The following is a 7121-nucleotide window of genomic DNA, read 5'->3' as shown; positions in this document are numbered from 1 at the left end:
GTTGCTCTGACATTGTTTCTTCACCACAGTGAATGGTGGATGCTATGGTGAGATACATGATTGCTTAGAGTGCTGCAATGACAGCTGTGTCACCACCTCTCCAGGTGAAAACACGTGTCCTCTGGCCTCGTTCTGTAGCTGGTACTGTGTGGAGAACATTGGATCACTGCACATTTTAGGTTGGGTATGATTGCTTTTGGGGTTTGGAAGGAAGAGAGGAAGCTGCTCGAGGGCCACTTGGGCCCTCGGTCATAAGCCAACTTGGTACATGCTGATACTTCTCCAAGAGGAATGCTGTTAGCTGTTGCCATTATCTTATGCACAGTCCTTATCTGCATCTGGTTTCATGTCACTTCAACTGCCCCAACTTTCACACTATGGAGTAGCATCATCTTGAGTAATTCCCTTGGACTAGTCTGTTATATTTGCTTGTATTAACTAAAGACGCCAACAAGCAAATGAATTTGTGCTTGTGGATCCTCCTCTTGTAGGTCAGAACCATTTCTGTTCTCCTGAGGATCTCTTCGGAGAAGTTTATCTGTCCACCTCATGCACTTCCCTGGGTATGTAAGTATTAGGCTGCAAAGGCTGTGTGCACCTGTCTCTGAACAGACCAGCAGAGAAAGTCCCCATGGCTCAGAGGCACCTGGTGCTCTGCAAGTGGCCAGGCAGGAGCCACAGCCACAGGCTTCCAGGTTATCCTTTCCTGTCCTCACAGGGAAGGTAATTTTACGCATCAGTGTAAATGCTAGGCTGCAAATTGAGGTGTTTAGGGATGCTAGAACATGTAAGGGATTTGGTAGGTCCTCTGAGGTCACATAGCAATTTGATTTCCAAATTTCCCAAACCAAGATTGCTCTTTCTTACACAGACCCCGTCCACCCTTTTTGTAAATCTCCTATGTTCCTCCAAGCTTTCTCCTCCCTTCCCCAGTGCTCCTTGGAAAGCATAACTCCTCTTGTTCCAGCGGCATGAGCTCTTTCCTCCTCCTCTGAGGCCTCAACAACTTGCATCAAGTCCAGTGCCACTCGTCCCTTTTCAGGGTCCTGTGTGTGTCTACTGGAGTTTGCCAAGATTTGCCTCTTTGTCAGGAGAGTCAATCTATTTTTCTCCATCACACCGTCAGCCCTAAAGACCCATCAGCTGGAGTATATAATCCAAGTGGCCCTTGTTTGTGGAACACCCACCTTGCTCCTCTGACCACCAGCTGGTTCAAAGTTAGACTCAAAACTCATTTCTGTCATTCTGCAGTGATTTGTAAATTCATATGAATGACAAAATATTCAGCTCAGTTTCCTTTCTGTTTGTCTATCACTTCACTCCTGGATGTTGTTTTCCCTGCCTCTTTCTCTCCTGGCCCTCATACATGTTCTGTTATCTTTGACAACGTGGTTTCCAAGCACACTGTGAGAATAATCTATGTTTGCAACTTTTCAGTCATTCACAGTAATTTTTACAGCCTTGACTACTGCAATTCTCTATGACACAAGGCCTCTCTCTCATGAACACATTTTCACACATGTGAATCATTGCTAGACATCCATTTCCCCAGTGATCTCTTTGGCAAGATGGGCTTTTGCTCATCTGCACGCACTTCCAGTGTTCATGTCTTTGGCATGAGCATGGCCTAACTTGGCCTTGGCCCTGGGGTGTCAGGTGCTTTTGCACATGCACACACACACGCACACACACACATGTCACTGTACAGGATTAACTGGACTCCACATCTCTATCTTTATCAGCCATCATCCTCTTTCTGAGTCATGGCAGAAGCAGATAAGCAGCTGGTTTTGCTATTGGCTTCATGATAATAAGTAAACAGTAATTAATATTTTGCAATTGTATAGCTGTTTGAATTGGAGAATATGAAAGCACTTAATTAACATTAATTAGTCATCATTGCATAGCCCACATGGGCTAGATAAGGTTTTATGGTGCAGAAGGGGAAACTGAGGCAGGAAAGGATAGCAGGACCAGGAGGGCTGAACTCCTGTCAGAAAGGCTGGCAGTTCCCAGGTGTTCCTTAAACCCTGCTGCAAACACATTTTGAAGACACCAGAGGTGCAGCTGGGGCTCAAAAAGCTCAGGATAGAGCCCTCCAGGGTTAACTGAGGCTTCAGTTCCTGTAGGGTTGTTCCTCTTCACTTCCTTGACTCTTCCTACTTTTGCTGCTGTTTGTTCTTTGCAAATCACTAAGACCCCAGTGCAACAGGTAAGGTACGCTTCTAACAGAGCCAAAATATTGGGGTGGGTCTGGGTCTTGGCTGGATCTGGCCTGATATCTTAGAGACATTTTTTTCTGTTGCCCAGAGATAACATTTGCCAAACCATCCAAATGACTTGCAAAGTCAAAGTCCTTGCAAAAGTGTGTAACAGCCAGCTGAAGGTCCAGATATAGATCAAAGTATATGGGTAAAGGAAGAGCTGTCTAGACATTGTATGGGATTTACAAACTCACACCAATGTCTTACATCTGAGGCTAGGTTCAGTTATTTAAATTTAGAAGTCTAGGGCCCTTTCAGATGCATTAAGTGTCTTGCCTGACCTCCAGGAAAGGAAGAACAAGACAAAGGTCCCATGTTGTATCTGCCAATTGGCTTGGGTACCCTAGGGCACCTCAGAAACACCTAGTTTTGGCTGAGTTGTGCCCCAGGTGTCCAGCTTAATGGCCTATGTTAGTGCATGTCCAGCGTGGTTCACACATGTAGGTCTGTTTCTCTAGGGATGCAGCCCTATCTCAGCCAAGGCCGTGTGGGTGAACTTCAGGTTGGCACTTTTTAATGCTGAGGGCTGGAGGGCTGGAAGTGAAAGCTTTCATAAAATTCTTTTAATGCATGCTTCCGGAGAAGTTCTCTGTGGCTAAAAAAAAATCACCCAACTGATCACAACACAGTGGTTACTCAAGTCTTTGTGATTCACCAGCATCTCCTTCCACCAGAGCAGAAGGAACCCAGGACAACTGGTTGGTGGGGAGCCCTGATCTTGCCATGAAGTGAGGTTGATACATATTTTGCCTAAAAGTCTTGATGAATATTTGCTGACAACAGAGGACAGAGTGAGGCTAAGGCTCTGTTTCGGCTCAGCAGCAGAGTCTGTCATGGTTGATAAATGCTTGTTTCACTGGATTGATTCCTTTTTGGAGCATTTCTTCCCATTTGTTGTAGTCTTTTTGCCTTCCTCCATGCCTCCCTGACCAGTTCAAGGCTTTCAGTCCCTCAAGCCCTAAACTGGTTTCTGTTCTGCTCTTTGCCTCTCTGCAGAGAGTCCCCCCCCTTCCTTTTCTTAACCTAGACCCTTTTTCTCCTGAGTCTCAGCTCCCACTTTCAGATCCTGGTTTAAAATGCCTCTGCACACAACTTGCTGGTCCCAGTCCCTCTGCTGTTTCTCCTGGCTCCATTATCAGCTGCATGCACACCTCTTTCCTGGCCCCTGTTGCAGGCACCGTCCCCCTGTGACAGCTCTCCCTGGAGCCCTCCTAACTGCCTCCCACCCTGTCCCTTCCCAAACCATCTGGCAGTCCCTGTCACCAGGTCCAGTCTCTCCGGTCTTCTACTGCCTTCTTGTCTGCTTTGGCTTCTTTCTGAGGAACCATGAGGAGGTTTCTCCAAGCAACGCTTGCCCTAGCACCACATCCAAACCTCCATCCCCATCCCTTTCCTGTCCAACTCCTAGCCTCATCTCCCTCTCAGATTCTCAAAGATCCTTCCACCAGTGCTGTTGTCACTAGTGTTCATTTCATGGTGTACTTGTCCCTCCTGTCTGGGTTCATCACCTCTTGGATAAGACTCCTTCCTCATAGACATAGCTGCGAATCTCATGGAGAAGTACATGGGGGAGGTGGTCGGTCCCTGGTTTTCATCCCTGGGGCCTTCTGCCATGGAGACACCAAGAGCCACCAGCCTGAGACAACTATTTTCTCTGTGGGGATGGTGTGGTGAGTGGCCTTGTCCTCCCTAGGAACTGCAGAAATGTTCAGAAACGAGGTGGATTTTCAGAAAAAAAAAGGCGGAGGAATTTCAGAATTTCAGGGGTCTTTTGTTAGCAAACGTCTACCAAGTCTCTCCTGAGGACACCTCCAGTTCACCTGGAGAATATTAGGGTGGATTTGCAGCAGTGGGCAGAAGCACTTACCTACGTGTCTGAGTATTATTGAGTCCCAAATCCAAGGCCAGGCCACCAGGACTTTTACAAGTCTGATTTTAACATGGACAAAAAAAAGTAGATTTGTTTTTAGCCTACTTCTGGAAGCTCTTGAAAACGTCTTGGCAGCTAGAGGTGTATACGTGCTTTAGGCAAACAAACAAGGCAGAAAACGTTCAACCCCCAGCGGTGCCTGTTTGGCAACGCTACGGGCAGGCTGGGGAGCAGAACAACAGGCTGTGCGATACGAATGTGCAAAAACACTCCTGGTGTGGTGAACACCTGAGTGGTGAACAAGGACCCCCACCCGTCACTGCCCTGGGCTCAGCACAGGGGGACAAAGGAAGGTGCTGGCTGCGTGCACTGTTGGAAATGGCTGTGCATCCTGCAGGGGTGTATTGGTGCAGCAGCACCCTCCGGGCCTGTGGGGTCTGGCCATGTCCAATGGCACACACATGGTGTGAAGGGACAATAGAGGATAGGTGGGGGATGACTGCAGGAGCCTCAAATCAAGGGGATAAGGAGAAATATCAGCCAGACCTGCAGCATCAGTTGAAATCCTTGTTTCGGACTCGGACGATGTGTTTAACCACATTTATCCCCTCTTTGTGGGAGCAGAGAATTGTCTCTCATCTCGAGGCACGGCTTTGCAAATGCATCCTGTCCCTCAGGTGTGGGACCCGGGGTGCCCCTGCCCTGTGCTGGGGCCGTGCCTGTTCCGTGGCTCAGCAGGAGATGACTCGCCCCCGGGCGCTGCCAATAGATAAGGGAGGGGAGGCAGGTTTCCCAGTCATAAAGGTGTTGCACAATTAATTATTCTGGCTTGGCTCCGCATCCCTGGAGCTCAGGGATGCCACACAACATGACTAGTGCAGCAGAGGGGAAGGAGCAGCTCAGCTGAGCCTCAGGCTAGCAAATCACTTTTGCTTGCGTCTCTCCACTGAAGTGAACACATCTTTCAAAGGGGGACGTGACGGAGCACGCTCTGGAGCAACAGCACCCATGGTCAACGGAGCTAGAAAAGTCTTCCAGCCCTGTGAGCTTGTGCCCTCCCTTTCCACCCAGACACCCCTCTGCTGTGCCCACCCACCCACCGCACTGCTCCGGGGAAGTGCCAATCTCTTGTGCCTGGGCTTCTCGTTTGTATTTGGTTTGAGGCTGAAAGCCATTTGGCTTGATGGGTCTTTCCCCTGGAAATTAAAGACCTTGTATTATTCTCCCCACAGTGGTATTTGTACCCTGTAATCAAGCTACCTCTCCATCTTCTCTCTGAAAGACCGAGCTCTGTGTTTCACCCTGCGAAGGGTATTTCCTTTAGCCCTCACATGGTTTCCCTGTGGCTGGCTTCACTATCTTTAACTTTTCAACATGCTTTAAAAAGCATGGAAACACAAACCCCAGAGCCCTGCACTCTTCAGAGCTGGGTGCAGATACTCTTCCTCAGGGGAGTTGGACCAGGTGACCTCCAGAGGTCCTTTCCAACCTCAACCATTCTGTTACCATGTGAACTACTGAAAGTACAACCCCAGACAGTGACCAGGGATTCTGCATTGCTAGGGCAGAGATTAAAATGTCTTAAAAACACGTGGGGTGTCGCTCACAGGCTGATAGCTCAGAACACAATCAGGGAAGTATCCCAGGACCCAGGGCAACCACGTTTTAGAGGCCAAATGCTTTGCTGCTGAAAGCTGAAGATGCTCCAGTTGACACACACAGAGGATTTAGCCCAGCTTTTCTTGTTATATAAGCTAACAACAATCAGAAGGTGTTGGTTGGTTTGGAGCTCATCCATTGAATGATGCATTGCCCTAGAAACGGGGATGGAAAGTTGCCTGTTTACCAAGCGTTAAAAAAGAGTGATGAAAGACAGCAGCGACCTGAGTTCAACAGCTCCAGCAGCTGGAGGTAATAGTGACAGATATGACCACTTACCGTGGAGGTCCAGGAGCTGGTTTAGAGTTTCATGGCCCGGAGTCATCCTCGGGGCACTGCATGTTCCAGAAACATCTCCGAAGCACCTTACAGTAAATGGCAACAAGCAGAAAACCATCAGGGCTGGTGTCAAGGGAGCAGCCTGCTTCCCTGGCCTCTGATGAAGCTCAATTTTGGTGAGTTAAGATTATTTATTTTCTAGATACGGGCCCTCAAGAAGATTTACCAGCAGTCAGCCCCAGTTCCCAAGCTGTGGTCCAGCTTGAAGTAACCCCTTGGTTGTTTAGCCTGAGCATGTCTGCACCTCCTGCTGGCAAAAAGGCATGGTGCCTTCTCTAGGGCACAGGTCTGTTATCCCCCATGAGACGTGTTTTTGAAAGCTACATCCCAGCTGTAGTTCCAGAAGGAGGTCCTTCCACCGCCAAGACAATTCCCTCTGTGGCGGCTTGGTCCTCCCACCTGCCCTGGGTCTGCATCCTTTGGGATCAGATCCTAAGAGTCCCTGGCTGAAAACTCATTTTATTGGTGTTTGCTGGCTCTCCACATGTGCTGGCTCTGGAGAATTTGTGCTCAGAGGTCTGGTGGACCTCTGAGCACAAATGGACCAGCAACCACCCTTATGTTCGGGTGCTGTGTCCACAGGGCATTGGGAGTGAGACTGGAAGAGCTGCAGGGTGCTCTGTGCTAGGGCGTGCAGGTAGCAAAACTCCTGACTCTCTGGGGTCTCACGTGTGCTGGGGTGGTAAACCCTACCTTAGGAAGACTTCTGCCTTTCCTCCCACTCATACACACCTTCGATATCCTGGAGGAGAAGCTTGGCAGATTTCTATATAGGTTAATAACAGCCTTGAGTTCAGATTTCTCATGATTTCTCTGGCAGCAGCTGGGTCCAGGTCTTCCTGGCACATCCCTTATGGAAACCTCCCACGAATGACTGACTTGTCTTATTTCTTCCCAATGGCTCATGCTGGGGTATCCCACCAGGTTTTCTCTGCCTCTCCATCCTGCTTTTGCCATTGCCAACCCCAACATGCCAGGAGGAGGGATGG

Source organism: Oxyura jamaicensis, chromosome Z (assembly GCF_011077185.1).
Source record: "Oxyura jamaicensis isolate SHBP4307 breed ruddy duck chromosome Z, BPBGC_Ojam_1.0, whole genome shotgun sequence".
Lineage (NCBI taxonomy): Eukaryota > Metazoa > Chordata > Aves > Anseriformes > Anatidae > Oxyura > Oxyura jamaicensis.
Note: the sequence above shows the minus strand (reverse complement) of the source record.